We start from the raw sequence: 23,655 nt of genomic DNA on the forward strand, positions 1-23,655 counted from the left end.
GTATATGATGGCGGCTAAAGTAAGAGCTCAGCTCTTCTGCTATTTTTTTTAACTTAATTATTCTACAAAACAACCTATTGTGTGTCAATGTATTTTCCAGATAACGGTCAGTAATGTCAGTTATGTCTTCCAATGTCTCTTTCTGGCATTCTATTTCAATGTGTGAGATTAAATGTTTTACCATTTAGCTTAAATTTATTCTGTATGTTATTATCTCCTTGTACTGTGAGAGTGGGACTGACTAGGTTTGGAGAAGACACAGGTCCTCAGACTAATCCCCATCCGTGATATGGGGAAAGGCACCAAACTGTGGCAGATCCCACCATGCCTAGGGCATATCAGCTATCCCCTCCTTGGAAGTACACTAGCTAATCCAGTGGGAGACTTGCTGGCTTTGGGGTAGGTTCTCCTAGGGAGGAGTTAGCTATTTAAATTTTCCATTTAGTCTGCCTGGGGACCATAAAAGCTTTCTTGCCAGCCTCACTGGTCAGGCTTCTCAATCTTCCTATTCTCCCACCCTCATATTCAGTGATTGTACATTATGAAGGGAAATATGGTCACAACATGCAATGTGTAGGGTTTTTTTTTTTTACTACTTGCCACAACTTTAAGATGATTTGCCAACAGACATTATTTAGTTTAAGGCAAAGGGGCCTTAATTCCAATCCCAAACTGAGAGATTCTCTTAAGGGATTTTGAAGTGAGATATCTGAGGACTTGCCCAGCTCAGGGATGTGAAACTGGTTCATTCCCAGGTTTTAGGGGAAATGTATACCATCTTCACTTATGTGAATTCCCAATGTCTCTCTTTCTAGGATTCCCTCAGCTCCCAGGCTGGCAGGTGGATACCATCAGGTGGCAGAAAAGTCACCCAATGTGTCAGTCTATGCCCTAGGCTATGCCAAGCTGCCTCAGCTATAACCACTAAAGTTGTGGTCTTTATCATTCCTATGAATGTCTGATCTGCATGTCCAGTGCTATGGTGTGCTCTGATTTGCCCCTCAGGCAGCAAAAGAAGAAAAGTGGTATCTTTAAAAATAAATAACTCAGCTGCTGAAAAGTCAGCGTTGAACCTTTTATGACATCTATATCTTATATGTTGTGGACAGAATAAAAAAATATCACATTTTCAGGCAGTGCTGCCATTTTCAGATGACTTTATATGCCTACATTCTTTTCATATGATTCTTAGGGATCCCTCTCTTTGTAATCTATTGTTCCTGGCCCTTCTGAACAGTGAGATGGTGTTCATTTTCCATATGTTTAAACAAACAATCCGCTTCATTTATATACCGCTTCATACTGAACTAACAGTATAGTTTATCGCACCACGACAGATTGGGGATGGAACAAAAGGGGCAGGGAACGAGTGCAGAATGAGTGGAGGGATGCATTTTACCGCACACAAAAGTCCCCGTTCCATTCCGTTCCCTTCTGTTCCCCATCTGTCCCACAGGAGGCAATTTTTGAGAATAGTTGCTGAACAGCTCTCAAAAATCGCCTCCTGTAGGACGGATGAGGGATGGAATGGAACGGGGACTTCCTGTGTGCAATAAAATACGTCCCCTGCTCGTTCCAGCCCCATCCTGGCCCCTTTTGTAATGCACAAGCCCCGTTCCAGGGGCCTGTGCAATAAACTCTTGTGTCTAAGTGGTTTACAACTGTAAGCTAATTGCCCCCAACAATCTGGGTAATCATTTTAGCGACCTTGGAAGAATGCAAGCCTGAGTCGAGCTTGAGCCCTTTTGCTGGTCTTAAACTCTCAACCTTATGGTTTTGAGAGAGTGGCTGCAGTACAGGCATTTAACCACTGCGCCACCGGGGCTCCTCCTTAGATATGGATGTTAGAATACCAAGAATTCCTTTGTTGTCAATGGGATCCATGTTCCTGATTATCATAGATTTACATGGTAAATTGACCAGGAATATGAGAAAGGGAGCTGTTACCATGTTTACTATAGACAATAAAAATAAAGCACTATTACTAATTTATGTTGTCATTTAATCATCTTAGCCTGTGTAGATTTCAGTAATTCTCAGTACAGTACTCTATGAATGAAGAAAGAGCCAAAGGTTTACTAATCACTGTCTGCAAACATGCCCTAGTTATGCTTTTTGGCTTAATATCTAAGTGGATGATATTATTTACCAAGAATAGAAATTCTTGTCTCTGCCAAAATCCAGTCACAACCAAAACTTTGCAAATAGTTGGTTATCATAGGCATTTCAGACAGTTTGTCAAGTTGCTGGAAAATTGTGTTAAGAACATAGATGCTCAAGGGTCCGGAAACCATGTCCTATGAGGAACAACTTAGGGAGCTGGGGATGTTTAGCCTGGAGAAAAGAAGGTTAAGAGGTGATCTGATAGCCCTGTTTAAATATTTGAAGGAATGTCATATTGAGGAGGGAGCAAGCTTGTTTTCTGCTGCTCCAGAGAACAAGACCCGGAGCAATGGATGCAAGCTCCAGCAAAAGAGATTCCACCTCAACATTAGGAGGAACTTCCTGACAGTGAGGGCTCGGAGTATGTTGGAGTCTCCTTCTTTGGGGGTCTTTAAGCAGAGGCTGGATGACCATCTGTCAAGGATGCTTTGATTGAGAGTTCCTGCATGGCAGGGGTTGGACTGGATGGACCTTGTGGTCTCTTTCAACTCTATGATTCTATGATTCTATGACTATGGTTAAGGTAACTATTTATCTGGATTCAAATTTGCACACAATAAGAACCACAGACTTCAGATATTAATTGAAATAAAGTATTGATATACAAGATTCAGTTCAGCAGTACTAGAGAAATAAGGAGTTCAGCCACTCCTCTCTTCAGCTGGATGAGTTGACATTAGCAACCAGGACAGATATATGACCATACAACAAAGCATGGATGTCATATTGTTGCTGGCTCGTACATTAAATGGTTTGCTCTTCAGCTAAACTGTACAGATTGAAAAATCACTGAATTTAATTCTAAATTTGATGAAATGAAGAAAAATCTCTTAACTCTGAATCTGAAACATGAGTGTTACCAATTTGTCTGCAGTGTCTCACCAGTTTGTTTTGTATCAGATGTCAAACAGCAAATACCGCAAGTGATCAATTTTCAAGTAATACATCATAAACCCAGGCTTCTAGCACTAACTGTTTCATATCCACCATAAAATCTTTTGAAAAATAACAATATGATTGTCTGTCAACTATAAAAAAAACAACTCTCCAATGTTGAATACTGCCAATGAAGGCTAAGTATTCAGTGTATGTTTTATATCTAAATTTTGAGAGAATTCATGGGCACAAATTTGGGTGGGTGACTAGTACCAGACTGACTAAAGTTTTGATTTTCCCCTCTTTGCTTACATATTTAAGAATAAGCAAAAGGTACTAGAATAAAATTGATAATCTTTGGTGCCTTTGATGATACTGACATGCTCGTTTATGATACATTTTTGCTCTGTTAAAAGAAAATGCAGCAAAACCTATATGTACAAAGTCCATTCATGGAATCGGGCTTTCCCAGTCCATTTCAGTTCCAGAACCCTATCCTTCACCTTCCATCCCAAAGCATTTCCTGAGAGACAAGTTCCCTCAGGAAAGGACCAGAATTTTGCCACTGGCAAATTTTGGCCACTGCTCTCTGCAGTTCCCCATGCTGCTTTACAGCATGAGGGGTCCATGTGGGAAAGAGTTTTATAATGCACAAGGGAATGCAATAAGGAATAAGGAATAAGAAAGGCTCGCCCAGGAAAGTTTATCACTTGAGAAGTTGGTGCTTATTCTAAATTCCTTTACAGAAGCAAGTGTGATTGGAAGCTGCATCTTATTTCAATACGCATAGCACAGCACCCTTCACCACATGTGAGGACATACAGCTTTGTCCTCCATTACTATGCTTCCCAAACTGGGGATGATGGCTCAATGCATTGAGGATGAGTTGGCTGCCTCAGACTAGTTATCAGCAGACTAGTAAGGCAGCCTTATTTGTTGTTGTTGTGTGCCTTCAAGTCATTTCCAACTTATGGCAACCCTATTAAGAGGTTTTATTGGCAAGATTTGTTCAGAGGGGGCTTGCCTTTGTCATCCTCTGAGGCTGATAGAGTGTGACTTGCCCAAGGTCATTCAGTGGGTTTCCATGGCTGAACAAGGATTCCAGCCCTAAATTCCAGAGCCTAAACCACTATACCATGCTGGCTCTATTTACAGCCCTATTTACAACACTAAATGTAAACATTGTGACACCAAGACTAAATTGTCACTTATTTTTTTTAGTAAATACAGTCTTGTGGGATGCACAGTAGAAATCTAGTAAACAGAAGACTAATAAGAAGGCTACTAAGAAAATTATAAGCTTGTGATTGCTAAGTGGGTTTGAAATCCAGTTCTTTAAACAATACAATTAACCAACTTTCTATCATCTGTCACTTTATTTATATAAAAATACATATAGTTTAAAACAATACATTAAAATTAAAACAGTATTAAATGACAACAGAATTTAAAATCTTACATTAAAACCAAGTCTAAAAACAGTACAGCACCATAAAAAGACCTTATCTTGTTAAAATCAATTTCCAAAGGTTTTCTGGAAAAGAAAGGTCTTGACCAGCCTCCAAAAGGAAAACAAAGAAGGAGCCATCCTTGTTTCCCTAGGAAGGCAATTTCAAGAGAAGGCTTTCTCCCAGATTGCCATCAACCGTTCCTGTGAAGATGGTGGAATACAGAGAAGTGCCTCCCTTGCAAATCTTAAAAGCTCAGGTAGGCTTCAAATAGCCTGGGCCTGAGATTGAAAGGATTTTGTAGGTCAGCCAGCATGGAGTAGTGATTTGAGTGTTGGACCATGACACTGGAGACCAGGGTTTGATTTCCAGCTCAGCCATGAAACCCAGTGTGTGACCTTGGGCAAGTCACACACTCTCAGCCTCATGAAAGGAAATGGCAAACCACCTCTGAACAAATCTTGACAAGAAAACCCCATGATAGGTTCACCTTGAGGTCACCATAAATCAGAAATAACTTGAAGGCGCACACATAACAACAACAACAACAACAGGAGGTCAGAACTAGCACTTTATATCTCAAAACCAACCAATAGGGTCCCAAATTAATTTCAAACCACACCATTTGTTAGGTCAAAAAAGCCACTTCTAAAATGGTATTTCATCTCTTTCAGTTTTATAAAAACACAGTGTTTTCCAGCTTAATACCTGAATAAAACTGACATGTGGTTGCCAATGGTACCACTTTTTTAAAAAAAGTGAACATAACGAACATGTTGAATGCCATAGTACTACTTGTGGGGTTCATTTTGGGATTGTGATATATGTGTGTGTGTATGTGTGGCCAACCATATTTTATCAAAATCTACCTGCATTTATGATATTATTATTATTAAGTTTTATTTATAAAATACTGTAAGTTTACTGAGCACTGTACATATAATGCTACCCTTCAGTTACTATTTATAGCCAATTGCATTCAGCCTGTCAGTAACACCGTTAAGTCAGGTTTCTTTATTTGCATTAGCCATATAGCTTTGCAAATAATATTTCATGCAGAATTACAAGAAATGAAGGCCTCACTCCATAAACAAAAATAACAGCAATATAATTTTGGATAGATCAGTGTTTCCAGAATAATAATGGGAAAGCATTTTAATGCCTAAAATGAGGGAATTTATTTACTAGATCCAGAAGAGTCTAGAGTAAACAAGGAGACAAAACCAAGCTTAACCACATCAGCTATTACTTGCTTTTGGTTTTCCAACAACAGCCCATGGTCATGCTTAGTTGCCAGATTAGGCTTTATATGTCCAGGATTTGACACGGTTGCTTAAAGTCATTGTCATCCTATATTAGACATTCTTTCTGCTAGGAGAACCATAGAAGTGTAAAGAAAGTTTGGGTGGGCTTAGTTTCAATATACTTTCAGGAATTGCTGGGTCTCAAGCAGAAGACTGAGTCCTTATGTAGCTTCCCTGTGTGGTGAACCACTGAAATTGAACTTACCTGTTAGAGAAGTTTGATACTGTTTTAACTGTTCTGGCTCCAACTACAGAATCGTGGTGTTTGCTAGCTTGGTGAGGACAGTAGAATTCAGCACTAGAGAGATCTAGTGCAGTCCCCTGAACTGTTGCAGGGCCCTTTGACACTACACAACTGTAGGACTATTATTCTACTTTAATTGCCATGGTTCTAAAGGGTTTATAGCTTGGTGAGGTACTAAAGGTTCTGACTGAGAATTCTCAATACACTCCCTAAATTGCAAATCCAGGATTCCACAGAAAGTTGCAATGACAGTTAAAGTGGAATCATAGCACTATAATTGCATATCCTCCAACTGTCCAGTATGGCAAGAACAATCCCAATGAATCCTCTGAACTTCCACTTTTTCAGCTGCTTCTTAAATGTCCCAGTGTCTTCTTCTCCTTTCACTTTCTGCCTTCCCCGTTCTGCTTACTTCCGTTGCTGTAAACTGAATTCAGAGTGCGCTCAATTGGAGGAGAAAGCATGGGACAGAATCTTGCCCGTCCCTGTAGACTTAGGCAAAAGCATACTGCTCCTACATTGTCTGTTCCTCATCAATAACTTTTACCATCTTGACCTCCCTCCAGAATTCTTGGCCACATGTTTCAGTTTTCATCTATGAAATGTTGGATGGTATGTAATCACATAGTGTGAATGACCCAGGGTCTATAATTGCATTTATTTACTTTTAGTATTTTTCAGGGCTAAATGGTTTTGTAATGTCCATCTTAAAAGCTATCTAGTTGCAAAAATGTAGGCCTTGATCCTCTATGTCTGCCTAGTCTAAGAAGACAAGATCCTGACAGACTGAAGGTGCCTAGGGACCAGGAGGGCAGTGTCTGGGCCCACATTTATATTTGCAAGATATTATTTATTCTGCTATTTTGATTTCTTTCTATTTGGTTATTAGCTTTGTGAAGACCTAGTGTGAATGATTACTAGACCATCTAATCACTGTGTATAAGACTATGAAATGTTTAGCCTATTGTGTGACTATTAAATCTTGAATTGCAATTGTTATTGAACTTGAAATGTTGTTTTTAATTATATTGCTGTAAGCTGCTTTGAACTTGATTTTATTGTGGAAGAGCATTGTGCAAATAAACATCATGACATAGAAGGTGATGAAGATTACTATGCTGCTGGTGGTGATGCTTGTTATGATCACTGGTTTATATTTAAGTTTTAAATTCAAGAGTTGTACTTTTCAAGCTACTTGGAGAGGATTTTGTTAAACAAAATTTAGCATACCGAGTTTGTTTTAAAAATAAATAAAATTCCTATGGGATTATAAACCCTTCTAAGGATGAAGTATTCTGACCAATCCCTTCCAAATAATTTTACTCAGGCATTCACCTGTTCATCACATAGATGCCAGAAGAAAGTATAAATGCAAAGGAACTTGAGATATGAGTGCAGGAAGCAGACCAGGGAAGAAACAAGGATGGCAGAAAGATATCTACCTGTTACAGGTATTCATAGCAAGTATAATATTGGAATGAGAGTAATCCATATGATGGATAATGGACCATTTTACCCGCCTAGGTTCCCCCCCCCCCACAAAAAAAAATATGGTCAGATTAAGATGCCTTTGCTATTGCTGGTTATGTGAAGTAACCTATGCCATCAATGGTAATTCCACAACACAGGGTAGAGGAAAAGCCTGTCTGAGCTGAGGGGGGAAGAATAAGAAATATGTATTGCCAAGCCATTTAAAATAAAACTTCTAAAGCCTTTTTAAATTGTAACATCTTGAACAAAGAAAAGTGCTGAATTATGTAGAAGCAGGCAGAGAGCCAACATCTGGCAACAGTAAAATTGTTTTGCAGGCAGGCAGTTTCCATATAGCACAGAGACCTGGGTCCAGGCTGCACAAAATAACGGCCTTCTGAAGATGTACAAGAGCTCTGGTTGCCAGAAGGATACCCTGGGCTTTGAGTGATTTTTTTTCCTGTCATTTGATCTCTTAACATAGCCAGCTGAGATGAGTTATGCATCCCTCCACCAGGAACCTCGAAAGAATTGTTCAAACCATACGCTCATTCCTGTCGAATTGGAAACAAATGCCACAGCCGTTCTGTCAGGCTTTGAAATCAAATTCGCCCCAGCTCTTCCTAGACTTCTGTGGAGGAAACAAAGCTCTTTCCTGTGTCTGCCACTTTAGTCTCCAAGGATGGGCTGTGCCCCTCATCTCCTCCGCCGCCACCACCATCAACAGATTGTGATCTTTCATTCCAGAAGGCCACATCATAGACTTGTCCCATGTGTTAACTATATTCTGTTTGCCGCCATTAGGTCATGCCATTTCAAATGGAATCTCCTAATTAAGCCCAGAATACCAGAGAACAACTAGCCTCCTGGAGACAGTACTGATCACAATGGTGCGTCTTATTCCTATTTTTCTTTGTGTGTCTTGGTACTAGAAAGTCAAACAACACCAAAAGCAAGTATTACTTTGATCCCAGAATTACTATTGTCCTAAACTGGAGGGGGCTTCCCATGCCACCACTGTCTACTTTGATGTTTGTTGTTCTGTGCCTTCAAGTCATTTCAGACTAAGGCAACCGTACCATGGGGTTTTCTTGGCTCCTTTCTTCAGAGAGGGTTTGTCATTGCCCGCCCAAATCTGCCCGAAACTTTAATTTTATTTTGGTCTTGGAATGTTTTAAATTTTTCCTTTTTCTTTTTAGGGATTGATTATGATTTTGTGTTCGGGGGGGGGGGCTTTTTTTAATTGTATTTAAAAATTGTATGTGATTTTATCTTGATATTCCTGTAATCCATCTTGATTCTTTTGAGAAAAAGCAGAATATAATTATAATAATAATTATTATTATCATCATCATCATCCTCTGAGGCTGAGAAAGCATGACTTGCCCAAAGTCACCCAGTGGGTTTCTATGGCTGAGTGGACATTCAAACCCTGTTCTCCAGAATTGTAGCCCAACACTCAAACCACTACACCATGCTGGCTCTCGCTGTCTACTGTAACACATTAATTCATTATGGAAAATGTTTCCAATATAAATTATTAATGCAGGGCATCTCCTGCAGATTAAATGAAAGACCTCCTCCTTGTTGGGATCCTGATTCAGATCTGGAGTCCTGAATTTGATTGTCAGCTGTGAATCTTACCTTTTTTTTTCTTTTTTCTTTTTTCTTTTTTTCTTTTTCTTTCTTTCTTTCTTTCTTTATTTGAGAATCTGATGAAAACTATGGACCTCCTCTAATGGAAAATGTACTTAAACACAAATTTCAAAGTAACAGAAAGGAACTCAAATGGGGTATCACATATTGTGGAGCCCATTTCATGGACCTACCCCCCCCCCACCTGAAGTTGATTCATATACCTCTTGGGGAAGTCTCTGGACTCCTCTACAGTGAACATTTATGGAAAAAATATAGATGCCTCTCTGAAGCAGGGTTGCAAGGTGAACAACTGGGATGGGCTCCTGTGCATTTAATGGTTGTGCAGAAGAGGGGATTTCAGGAGGTAGAACTTTTCATAACAAGCAGCACCTGCTTAATTTTTCCCTTCTACACAACTACATACCCTCTCCATCACCTAGCAACCCTACTTTAAAATAATGCCTGCTTTGCATATAGAGTGACTCTTACATACATGAAGCTCTACCAAAGCAGGGGCTATTTTCATCAGAACCAGGTGGATCATCCATATACACAATACTAGTTGACTGTATTGCCTACTCATGCTGTGAATTGTACTGAAAGCTTAACAGATATAAAATGAAGCAGATATTGTTCAGAGATGGGCAAATCTAACTATTTCACTTTCTCCCACATTCAGACTTTTAAAATCTCAAGTTCTTCCTTTCACTAAAAAGCAAATTAATATTGGGTAATGTTGCAATTGCATATGTTGCTGGACACTATGAAGCATTTACAAGAACAGCAATCAGCTCTATTAATGAGGATAAAAGCCTTATTTTGAGCATCTTCATTATATTCACAGCCATGATCTTCAGTCAGTCTAGAGCTGCAGAAAAGCAAGGTTACTAAAGGGCCTCTTCCCAGGAACTAGAATAGTGACTGGTATGATTTACATCTTCTTCCAGAGCTCATTTACAAAAAGACACAGTTGGTTCTTGTTAAGTCAACAGTGGAATGGCTTCACAGACATTTAAATTTAGGAGAATCCTTGCTGATATCTCTGCATGAGAACTTTACTTTTCAATGTCTGCTGCCTTTTGGCAAATAAGTAGTAATCAGGGAACATTCAGAATTTCAAAGTCACACAGCTGAGCCGTATACCTGCTGAAAAAACAGACTGTTATTTGACTACAGTTAAGAAAAACACACAGTGGATTGCCTTTCTGTTTTGTTTTATTCAGTAATACAGATTTTGAGGCTGAAGACAGCCAAACAACAAATGTCTGCCATAACAATGGCACTGAAGTATTTGCATTATAATCCATATGTCAAACAGCAGTGTATTGTCTACTCCATGTGTAATGCAGAGATTGGGGAGAGAGGGGGGATGATGTATAGAGAGTTGTATCAGTGAGTAAAGGCATTATTTACTTGGACTCCTTAGCTTGTAAGAGTCTGGGTTAGAACAGTAATAGTTGTTTCCAGTACCAATCCAATACATTCCTGTGAGGTCGTTTTTATATAGGTACCACAACATTGAGTTCCTAGGGATATTTGCAGGTAAATACTTGGTGCAATGGCACTTAATCTTTGCCTCCAAGTGTCCCAGAAGTCCTAGCCAACATAGACAGTGATGCTAGTAACAGTCCAATACATTCCTATGATTATTCAGAAGGACAGCAGATTCTTATGGCCATTTGGAGGCAGAGATCAATAATGTGGAGTCAGCTGGGAGATTTGCCTCTGAGCAAAAATGGGGTGCCTGCTCTTATGGTGGGGCTGCTCATATCCATCCAATGTATTCCTATGGCCATCCTCAAGGACACTCTATTTATTCATTGGGAGAAACCTGGGGAGAGGAACACCTGCAGGCATGACCAGAAAATTTAGAAGACCTATTTGAGTTTAATCCCTTTTGCAATTGTGCCTAAAGACCAGAAGAGAAAACCCTGTGAGTGACTATGGACTTGTATAAATCTGCCTTTTCCAGTTCACTTTTTAGTATTTTGCTTGCTTCAATGAAATCAGTGTGTGAAAGAATAGGAAATATAGGCTTATTAACAAAACAAAACAAAAGTCCTGATACTAACCAGTTTCTTCACCCTCAAGAAATGTTTATATGATTGTTCCATCTATGAATGATATTCCAGAGTATGTGCTCATCCTTACAGGGACAAAATGTCATAATCTATGAATAAAAGAATAAGTTTGGCATGCTTGGGGAATGTATCTTCAGAAGAGCTCAGAAGGGGGCAAAACCATCGACTAACAGAATGTGGTAAATCAGTAAATTCTGAAGTCAGTGGAGTAACAAGGGTTAGTGTCTCCCAATGCAGTATATCATGGTGTAACCCTCAGTGGTATCACTGTAGGGGTGCAGCAAGTGCAGATCCTTCATGTCAGCAAAATGACTGTTGTACCTCATTGCTTTCATTCTAGGATGTTACCATCTTTGGCTCCTCCTAACACAGTTCTTCCTCCTTCTTACCCACCATGGCTCTGCAGTAGACCACCATTCATTGCAACTATTGCTGCCCCCACCACTGCTGCAGACTTGCCTGAAGTCCTTGCTCAGTTGGTAGCATTGGAGAAGACGAAGATGACAATGACTGTGATGATGTCAATGGGGCTGGCCGCCTCTTTGTTCCATGGCTGAGATTTTCTGGGTTCTGGGCAGGACTCAGAGAGGGTGACACCTGGTGTGGCCTGCATTTGCTGCATCCCTATAGTGATGCCACTCTTTGAGGTAAAGGTTTATTAACTATAATACAGTTGGATCTTGTGGCATATTTAGGACTAACTGAAAGAAAGAAATTGGCAGCATGAGCTTTCATAGACTTCAGTCTACTGTACTTCCTCAGATGCAAAGTTTCTGTTCATGGGAAATGATTGCTCCCCGAATGATTCTGGGACAGACAATTCCCTGTCATTTAGGAAGCACATGAGGCTTTCACACACATGTGCTTCCTAAATGTTTTAGCAGCATTTTACCAACATTTACCCCATGGTAAGCGCTGATATGAAAATCTTCATTGAAAGGAGTTAGAGTGTGTGTCATTGTATTAGTAAACAGAGAAGAGGTTTCAGTAAAAACCTTAATGGGATTTAGACTCCCATGTAAGGAAGGAAGATTTAAAAGGACAAAAGAAGTCCAGTGAAATTAGTTGAGTGTCTCATGTTCTTTGAGAAGTGAAGAACTAGTTCAGGGTGCTCATAACCACCTTGTTCTGGAGGAATGGTATTTGTGAAGTGAGCACACTTTCACAGGATTTCTACTCCTGAAGAAGGGGCTGTATTAGAACTTGTGTTTAGAGAAATAAAACAAAATTTCCGGTGGAAACTAAGGAACGAAACAGACGGTCAAAAAGGACTGGCTTCCAGGCAGACTGGGGGCATGGTGTTCAGACAGCAGCATGCCCCCAGTCTGCCAGGAAGCCACACAGCTGACCACATGTGTGGTGGATCCATGGTGTTTTGGTGTACACATGCTGCGCTGAAAAAATGCCACTACTGTGGCAAAGATACTTTCTGTCGCTCCTTTTTGTGCCAGGGAAAGGCCGGGTGGAAGCATGGTGTGCGGTTCCTACAGCCCCAATCTAGCAAGCAAAGGGGTGGTGGCAAGCAGCTCCTTACCCACCATCTGTTTCACCCTCAAGTCAGTGAGGGAGCTGGAACAAAGACAGTTTGTAACAAGTAAAGTTATGTATGCATTGTAACAACCAGATTTGAGAACCAACTATACAAATATTCTGCTTAAGTTTTGTCTGTAAATAAAAATTATATTGCTTCTTGTTTACAAAAGAATGGCTTGAAGTAATTTATAAATAAGAACTTCAAAAGCATGCTACCAAAAATATTAAAACATTTAATAGATAAGGATACTGGGAGCCCATATATGAGTCATTTTTTAAGTGAATGGACTGGGAAAGGAATTGGGGCCAGTAAAAGGGCCAAGGGCTAAATATTTTGTAGGAGAGTGTTATGGTAGTTAAAGTGTGTCAAACTGCTTTAATTCTGCAGTGTGGATACACCTTGAAGCTCTTAGAGGCATCTCATTCATAGGGCCACCATCAGTCAAAGCTGACTTGACAGCAATTAATAACAACAAACAACAGGATTAACCACTATTGTTTTTGTATGCATGATATGAATCTCTGTCCTAGGTGAAATATTGAAACCTACCAAAGTGTTGCCTCTTACATTCATATAAACACTCTAAGAGTTGAGTAGACCACTAAAGGGTAAGTAAGATGGACCAACAGTCTGTGGCATCTCAAGCTATTTATGACAATTAAGTAGAGCATGACATTGTAACAGCAGCTGTTACTGTCAGGGATATTACAATTCATGGCCATCATGGCAGGAATCTACCACTGCCCTGATTATATGAATGTTTAAAATAGCCAAATGAGGCTACAGCCTTGAGCTATACAGTTCATTAGGTAATGCTGCTACATCACACCAGCTAGTATAGACCCTCCAAACGTTTTGGGGCTCCAATTTCCATCATCCCCAGATAGCTAATGCTATGGGAACAGCAGGTGGAAAAGAATCTGGAGGGCAACAATTGCCCATCCCTGAGTTAAAAGAAAAGAACTGAGATTTTAGCAAATATCTTCTGACTTCTTCACTAATTCATCTCCAAAGTTCCACTGAAAAGACTCATACAAGACTCCATCTGTGCAGTCAGTCTAAGACTAATTCTGTAGGTTTTATCAGAGCTAATAAACACACAAAATTGCAGGTGCTTATCTGAACCATACCCAAACTTTCCAAAGCTCTTAAATCTGGTAAATTGGGCATAAAATCTCACAAGGCTTTCAAGGAAGATTTCGTGAACTTCCTGCTTCGCAGCCAAAAGTACAACAATAATGCAAAATGGGCTACATCAGCAATTTGTCTGTAATGATCTCAGTTGAAAAGCAAACAGGTGAGCAGCTGCATGTTCTTCTTTGCTTCACCATTCATTCTTTCATTCCTATATGACAAATACAATATACAGCTATCCAAACATATTAAACATTGCAAAAGTCTTATCACAATGTAAAAACAAAAGAGGATGTCCATATTTCACCTCATTGTTGTGACTGTTGTTATATTTATTGAATGCATTACTAAAACAGGGTATTTCTAGGATTATTTCAGAGGATTATACTCTGTCTGAAATATCAGGCTTGCAGCTTGGGTGTTATCTTGGACTCAAGCCTGAACCTGGATGCTTAGGTTTCAGCAGTGGCCAAGAGTGCATCTACATGGCTAAAACTAGTGGGCTAGATGAATGTGTTCCTTGGGATGCAGATCTAGCTATGGTAAGACATGCCTTGATTTCATCCCATTTAGACTAGTGTAACACACTCTTATGTGAGGCTCTCTTTTGAAACTGTTTGAAAACTTCAGCAGGTTCAACATGCTGCAGTCAGAATTATGACCAGGGCCAGTCACAGGGAGCATGGAATCTCTCTCAAAATATCTTCACTGGCTAGCCATTCATTTCTGGGCACAATTTAAAGTACTGGTCATGACCGATAAAGTCCTTATGTGACTTGAGTCCAGACTATATGAAAGTCCGTATCTCCCAATATGAAACTGTCAGAGCTCTAAGATCTTCAGGGGAAGACTTTCTCACAAGCCCACTTGGTGAGGACACAAGAGAGAAAGCCTACCCAGTGGCTGCTCCCACCCTGTGGAACTCCCTTCCAGGGGAACCTTGGCTGGTCCCTCCCTGCTTTCCTTTTGTCAGCAGCCAAAGGCATTTTTGCTTAAGCAGACTTTTAATGTATAAATGATTCATTTATTTTTTAAACTTTTGGTGGTTGTTTTTAAGAGGATTTTAATGTGTTTGATGAGATGGTTTTAATTGTTTTTAAATTTTATTCTGAACATTTTTATTTACTATTTCTGAAAGTTGCCTTGGGTCCCACACTGAGAAAAAGGCTGCATGTAAATGAAATAAAATTTTAAAATATCCAGAGCTCCTAATGCTGAAGTGACTGAAAACATGAGTACTGACAACTCCATGCATTAAAAGGATGTTTCCGAACTCACCAGAAGTGCTAATTTGCAGACTGCAGCTTCAGGCAAAGCTGGAGCCGGAGCAATTTTCCTCTTTCCCAGAAGCCCAGTGTTCCTGGACTTTGATATGGAGTAGGAAGTCAGAGGTACCCTGGTTGGCTGGCAGGAGCAAGTGAAGGTTTCACTCAGATCAACTCCCAGCCCATATAAGCAGCTTTCTCTATCATGTGAATAGTCAATCAGCTTCGACTATCTTACCCTGTTCACCCTCTTTCAGTGTTAAGGCTTTTGTATAGATGATTGTTGTGCTGGTGGTATCACACTGGTAATACCAATTACCACAACTTTGGGTGATTTATGCATGGGGGCCTGATCCAGTTTGGGAGTAGACAGGGCTCATGCACCTGAGAATACTTGCTATGAGAAGAGTCCCCTTATGGGACTTTGGAGGTACCTAGGTACCCAGGTGATGGACAAATATCTCTGCCTCATTCCCAGGAGGCATGGGAACCACACAGTGGGCTTCCACCAGAGTGGATTTCCACATTTATCATTCCAGCACTACCCAGCAGGTGGGGTGGATGAATGAGAGGTCAACAGTTGACAGGTGGATCAACTGATGCCTGAATCTTTAGCTATGCTGCATCAAGCCTATTCAACTGTAACAAGAAATTTGTAGCCTTTTCCATTCCAACAAAACTGAAGTCTTTACTCATTCTTGCTAAACTCAAAGCCCCATTGCCTTGATATAAATAAATTGCTGCCTAGCTAATACTTTTCAAGATCCTTAGAAGTCTCTCTTTCTGCCAAAGGTACTTGGAGCACTCTCTCAGAGACAAAAGACGAGAAGTATATTTTCAATGTGAGAAAGTGATGCTTCCAACAGTGGAATAGTGCTGCATGACAAAGTCTCTCCAAATTAAGAAATATCCCCCCCTTTTTTCTCTCTTTTTTTTTGCAAAGTGCAGTGAAAGATTTGGTGCAAATGTAAGAGACCTTTCTTTGCCTCGCTGTATGTATGAGCTACAGCCTGAATATTCCTTATTCACTAAGTGTTGGCTGTGCATGCAAGGGGGAGAGAGACTGTATGCCATAATCCCATACAATTTGGCCCTAAATCAGGTGTGGGATAGGCAGTTGTGCCCTCCATATGTCTTTTGGATTGCACGTTCCATAGTACCTTATCATTAGCCATGCTGACAAGAGCTATTCACAGAAAAAAACATTTGGAGGTGCACAGTTTCCTGTCTCTGTTCTACAATTAACAAATCTTATTATGTATTTTCCCTGGAAGAAGATTAACCATCCATTATGAAGCCAAGCCCTCCCTCCAGTCCATCTCCCTTGGTCCAGGCCTCGGAGGTAGAGAGGAACTGCTGGACCTCTTACCCTTTCCTTCCACCACTCCCTTCTCCTTCTGTGTCATGTCTTTTTAGATTGTAAGCCCGAGGGCAGGGAACCATCTAATTAAAAAGATTGTATGTACAGCGCTGTGTAAATTTACAGCGCTTCATAAATAAAGGGTTGTTATTATTATTATTATTATTATTATTATTATTATTATTATTATTATTATTGGGCCCATACAGACAGGCCAAAATAAAGCTGCTTTGGGTCTCAAATAAAACAGCTTTATAATGGCCTGTCTGTATGGGGCCATTGTTACCCTATTTCCCCAGCCAACATAGGCCCGGTACAAATAGGCCTTTCCGATGTCCTCGTCATGTGCTAGGGTTGCCTGGGGGGCAGAGCGCCCACCTGCCCCGCAACCCTAGCACGTCACGAGGGGTAAGAATGGCGGCGCCCTGTGTACATGGGTGCCATTGTTACGTAAGCACTGCATGGCGTCCGCATGGTGCTGAGTGGCACTTACGTAACGAGTGCACCCGTGACACACTTGTTATGTCACCATCATGGCTTGAGAAGAACCTGCTTTTTGCGGGTTATTTTTTCTCTGGCAGGAAGCCGCACAGTTTGGTGGCTGTGGCTTCCCTCTGGCAGAAGAACAGGCGCTGGGAGGCCACCCTTTTTGGGTGGTTTGTCCTGCACCATAGTCAATGGTCAGGAGCACTGGTGTTTGTTGTCTATCAACAGTGGTGATGACTTCAAGTATTATTGGTGCTGTGGTCATGTTGTGTTGATGCAGTCAGGGCTTCAATAGGGAAGATGTGGTGTTCTCCACTTACGTATATATATTTTGAGTATATATTTTGTGCAGCAATGTAAAGCATTTTAATGTATTTTTGGTATTAAATAGAATAAAGTAGATAGTTTGGTAGGAGACGTGAAAGTATAGAACACTGGAAGTGAATGGTAATTGGTGGAGAGTTTGAAGAGGACTGAAAAATGCTAGTGTGGAAGGCAGTTGGAGCAAAGAGTTTAGTTGGAAAGCAATATGGTTGGAGTTAGAACAGTCAGGCCAGTTTGGGCAGCTGGGCATAGTCTGTGCGGTATGACTGTGCCAGGCTACTTTAGAATATGCAAAGCATCATTTATGACTGGTGGTGGGATTATAGTAGAGAAATCTCACATAAAGAATTGCAAAGGTGGCAGCAACTAGTCAAAATGGATACTCACAGTTGGTGGCAGCAGCTTACATAACCAGAAGGTTACTACAGTTTGTAGTAGCAAAGGCACAAAGCAAGTACAGAGGGTTACCTTGTATGTTATGGTAGCCAGAAGATAAGTATGGTTCTTCACAGAGAACATTACTGAGTTAACAAGGTGGGAAATTATCTTTCCCTAGTGGGATCTTTTGTCCCACATCCCATCACTGTTGAAACAAAGTGATGCTGGGGCTTATCTGTATGTGCTCAGAGAGACAGCACAGTCCACAGCCTTTGGCCTTGAGAATTGTGTCAATAAGTACATAAGTGCATATGGTTTGGGGCATTATTAGACAGCAATTTTACTTTGCCTTTTCTATACATCAGGAGTGAGAAAACCTCAACCCTCCATATGTTGATGAACTATTAGTGTTCATTAGACTAGATAGTGTCGATGAAAACTGGAGTACAGTAATATCTGGGCAGCCACAGTCTTGCTGTAAGATTCGCCAGTTTTGCTATAAACGATTGTCTCTGCTTTAAATTCAGTGCTGGATAATCGGAGGAATGTGCTTCACAGAAAGTAACCATTTAGGGAGATTACTTTTACAAATTCAGCAGGGGTCCGCTATATTTCACTACGTTACATAGAAATAACACAATATGCACAAATCAAGCTCAACAGAATTGTTATGCCTTGAACATTTTTTTATCTGTTCTGCTCTAGGGTAATATCCACAAGCAACAACAAAAATAGTAAGAGAGGCAGCACCATAACTTCATGTTTATCTGATCCATCAACCTTGTTTTTCCACATTTTCAGTGAAGCTGAGTTGAGTTCGGAGTGGGTGGGTGGGTACCGTTCCCTGAGTGGCATTCTTTAAGATTTCATTTCCATTCACCGTGGTTGAGTGAAAAGTTAATGTCACCATTGTCCTTTCTCATAAATTACATTCACAATATAGGGAATCCATGCTGGTTTCTGTCTTGACAAAACTGAACCAAAATCATTAGAAGCAGATGACTTCATTTGAAGACCGGGGCACCAAGTATATTAGAGGATACTAAAGGTCTTAACCTTCTGACCTTCAACACAGTGCTGCGACTGCTAGCTCAGTTGAACATCTGTGATACATTTCCAAAACCATTCAGTGGTTTTTAAATTACAACCCCTTGATTAAACAAGTGCCCTTACCAGCACAGTGAACTGAAAATAACACAGCATTTTTTGAAAAGGAAATATTTACCTTAATAGTTCTGGAAAGTAATAGGTAATGTCTGAATGTTTACAGTGATTTGCCATTTATTGGTTTAGACCGATCTCACAAGAACAATTAATGAAACAGTAATCAGATGATGTCTAATGGTGGACTGTGCTTAGGAGAAACTGAGAATGCAATCTGTTTTATGTGTGTGTGTATATATGTGCCTTCAAGTCTCCAGTCGACTTATGATAACCACATGAATCTCATAGGGTTTTCTTAAGCAGGGAATACTCAGAGGTGGTTTTGCCAGTTCCTTCCTCTTAAATATAGCCTACAGCACCTTGTATGTGTTGATGGTTTCACATGCAAGTACTAACCTTAGCTTGCTTAGCTTCCAAGATCAGGTGAGAGCTGTTGTCTTTAGGGTATTTTGGCCCTAAACTATTCCATACAGAAGCTAAAAACAGTTTAATGAGACTATGTTTTTGCCAGTGTGTCACCCAAGGCAGCTGAAATAATGAAACTCAAATGTATGTAATTACTCATTGTTGATGCAACTAAGTTTTTTTTAAAATGATGACAGGATCTGCAAACTTATCTGTCATTTCCAAGTCTCGTCTACCATGGCCACAATCCAGTAAGTACAAAGGGACATGGGGGGAAATCAGGGGCAAATCAGAGGTTTAAACAGTGATTATCCCATGAAAATCATGCTATCATCATTAAGGTTTTCATACACATCGCGATTAAAGCATCACTATCCAGGGAATAACCAACAACAAATCATTCACAGGATTTCCCCGTGAATGATTTGTTGCTGGTTATTCCCTGGATAGTGATGCTTTAATCGCGATGTGTATGAAAGTGCCAAAGCATGCTGTTCTTTGGCAGCAACCACAACAATTGCCATCAGGCTGTTGTTGGGTTGCTCTGCCGTTATACTGCCCTAACCTGAGGTCCATTTTCAATCTGCATCCCAAACAAGAGAGCATGCATCCAGCTGGTTGCGATAAACAGTGATCCCTCCTCCTCTGCATCTTTCTCTCCAAGAGAGTGATGGAATAACTTGAGCCTTGTGCCATTTGACTGGTCCCAGGGCTTGTACTGCCTGCTGCGTTGTGTTCCACATTGCTGCCTGCCACCACTTTCTTACCTGTACATGCTCCTTCTTTCTCTTCCATTCATCTTCTTGGCAACACACCCTCTTACCACTGCAACCAACTGAGTTAAGAACAAAGGCCAGGAGCCTATTCAGGCTTTCCAATCAGCCAGTACATAACCACCCAGTTTGATCAGATATATCAGTCTCAGCAAGAGATACAGACTTACACTTTTAAAATAAATTTTAAAAAAATAGAATCCAGGGCAGTAAGTTGTAGTTAAAGTTGTAGTTACCTGGTGGGATGTCTCGATTCCAAGTAAAATCTATCCAATGGAATATTGTGGCAACCCTTGTACAGAATGGAATGGTGGGTGAACTACATATGTTTTTAAGGTCCCTGGAAGAAAAACTTGTTGCCCAAACCTGTTTGGGTTTCCAGCAGGGGAAAGTAAAAGGTTAATGCAGTTCCAGGAGAGCTGGAGGCTTTGAAATTAGAAACAAAATGCCAGTAATTTTTGTGGCATGGGCCTGCCTCAGCTTAGCTGATATGTAAAGTATCAATTCTTTGTGCTAGAGTATTTGGCAAGAGGATAAGCAACACTTCCTGAGGCTCTCTGCTGATATTCCTTCTATAACAGACAACTCATGTTCTGGGCTACATTCACATGGGCCAAAAACGGGGGGGGGGGGGGGGGGGGGGGGACAAGTTATGACACACATACTGTCATCACCACCACAAGTTGTATTGCATATTGCTTGTCAGTCACTGGCAAAGAAATATTAACAGCATATGTTAAGTGGTTCAAAATTCTGACACTACATAGAGGAAACTCAAAAGAAAAACATGCTTCATTAAATCACAGTGTGAAAATACTAAATACTTTTGACTGTTCAGTGCCTTTTTGGTGAAAACAGATGAAAATGAAACCATATCTGAATGGCTGCTTTTCATGCAACCAATATAGCACTAAAAAAAAACCTTGAACCTTGCTCATTGAAAAACTGACAGTCTTTGGAGAGCATCTACTATGAAAGAGAAGATGCCAGGTTTAACACTACATGCATGCCACAGATCAATAATTTGCTTCAAACTGATTCATCTTTTTATTGAAAATGTGGTTCCCTATTGCACTGAAATCACCTCAAAACAGGTTGATAGTGACTTTGGATCTGAGATCTGGGTTCATGGTAAAGCACTGTGATGATTATTTGATTACAGTTTTTACCTTTTATAAAGTATTTTTATAAAATATTTCTAAAAAATAAAACACCATTCAGCGCAAACCTAATAAACCAGGTTTAGACGTGCCAAAAGGTGTATGTGGATCATTCCCAGCCTAGTTTATTATGCAAATCAAAAGTTTATGGGCATCTTCCAAACTGTAGGCATAATTTTACATACCCAATTTACTTCAGTCAGTCTTTATACAGTGCACACTTCTGGTCCATGTAAACCACATAAAAAAGTTATGAGTAGGAATTTGCATTCTGGTAATCAATCAGCACATTCACTATTCATAGCTTGTAATGCAAACAAAATGTTAGGTGAAATGAGGTTGGCCAATGAAAGACCATGTTCTGGGCTAACTTGGTTTATATTATTGTAAAGGTTATTCTAAACAAGCAAAGAAACAACCCTGCACCATTATATTGCTCCAGATAGTCATTTTTCTTCATCCATGTCAGAAGACTAGTAACCATTATGCAATTATTGTATTTGTATTTTCTCTAGTTCCAAATCATTACATCAGTTTGTCCTCATGCAGCGCTTCTGGAATTCCTTGATATATTTCATTGGCCACGTCCACAGGATACTACGCTAGCTTGACCTTTTGATCCAGCAAGAATTTCCTCGTGTTGTTCCTGAAAAGGCTCCTCCTGATTATTCATAGGCATCTGAATTTGAACATGCTAAACGGTTTCTGTGGATTAGTCTCCATCTAGAATACTTTATTAGGACATTTTTTAAAAAAAAAGATTTCAAGGTTTTCTTTTGGGAGCTGAAGGTGTTGCCTACCCAGTTTTCCTCTGACCAAATTTACAGAGCATATTATTATTTTTTCATTTTCATTCAGATTATTGTCTGAAGCACAAATGAATAATCTGAAAGGAGCTTTTAAATGTAAGGATAATGTAAGCAGAGCATTTGTTAAAAAGTAGTACTTTTAATAAACAATTAATAGATATCCCTAAAAAGATACCCCTAAACTTTTCCAGCTTGGGCTTTTATTCATTATAAAAATATTCATTACCCAAAAAAAACCCACCCTATTTTAAATAAAATTCTGAAAATTTTTGAAGCACAGACTGATTTTTTAATTGGGGTGTGAATGACACATGGTTTTGTTAAGCTTGGCATTTTAAACTCAGTCTCTGAAATGATCATGAAGGTTTTGTAAAGAACAAGAAGTTGTTATTGTGAAATGGAATTAACTAAGACTTCCCCCCCAAAATTTTTATTTTATTTTATTTTATCTCATTTATATTCTGCCTTTCTCCCAATATGGTGACTATGGCCAAAATATATCTGCCAAAACAGATCCCACGTGTATTTATTAATTATATTTATGTGTTATGTGATTGAATGATGGATATTTTATTGCTGTACTGTATTGTTTAATGTGGGGGGATTTCTTTCTATTAGATTTTGTGGTTTTGGTATGTTTTTATTACTGTTGTAAACTGCTGTGATCATGGGAATAGCGGTATACAAATAAAGATTCATTCATTCATTCATCATTTTTCAGTGGAGGTATTATCAACACTATTTAACAATTTGGCAAATGTTAAAGCACAATATCAAAGGTACATAACAGTGTTCTGCAGTAACAGTCATTCGCCTAACTCCCAAAGGCATACTGTTAATTTTTGTATATTAGTAAGCTATACTTTTTGTATGTTTTGTAAAATATTTGTAAATGCTCATTTCTCATTTCAAAGTTTAAAGAAAAGATGGCACCTGTCTCATTCTGCCTATGGAAGCTGACCAGACTGGCAGCTTACTTCAGCACTGGCAAAGAGATAGTACAGGAGTATAAATATCAGGCGGGGGTTAAAATGAGGGCATTGCCCTTTCCAAATAAGAATTCAGTAGCCCCTGCTATTAAATTTTCCTTAGCCCCCCAAATTTCTAGCTTTGTAGTAACTCGACACTTTAGCCGAACATTTAGAAATGCAGCTTAGGCATCCTAAGAAGAGGAGCAGTCAAAGTGACCATGGGAATGCCAACAGAGCAAACATAAGAGTTATAGGTATGGGCAATTTTCAGTCTCTTATTCTCTGCAATGCTGGCCGAATTTGTGTACTAAAGAAAAATGTCATAGGGGAAAGGACCAGAATTCTTATTTGGGGCAAAAATTGTCTAATTTGGCCTCCCCTAATAGTCCATTTTACCTGAGGATAGGTATAGATGGTGTCCATCAGTGGAAGGGGTTGCTTTACTAAGTTGTTTTACAGGAAAGAAAGAAAGAAAGAAAGAAAGAAAGAAAGAAAGAAACCAACCAAGCAACCAACCAACCAACCACACTGCATTCCATTGTGGGAAATTATTATAAATTTTTATTAATTGTTTAATGTTGGTAAATTGATTTCCTTCATGATTAAGCTTCATTTTCTTTGTGCCACCACTAATGTTTCACAGCCTGGGAGGTAAATCCTCATTCTCA

This window comes from Sceloporus undulatus, chromosome 4, assembly GCF_019175285.1.
Source record: "Sceloporus undulatus isolate JIND9_A2432 ecotype Alabama chromosome 4, SceUnd_v1.1, whole genome shotgun sequence".
NCBI lineage: Eukaryota > Metazoa > Chordata > Lepidosauria > Squamata > Phrynosomatidae > Sceloporus > Sceloporus undulatus.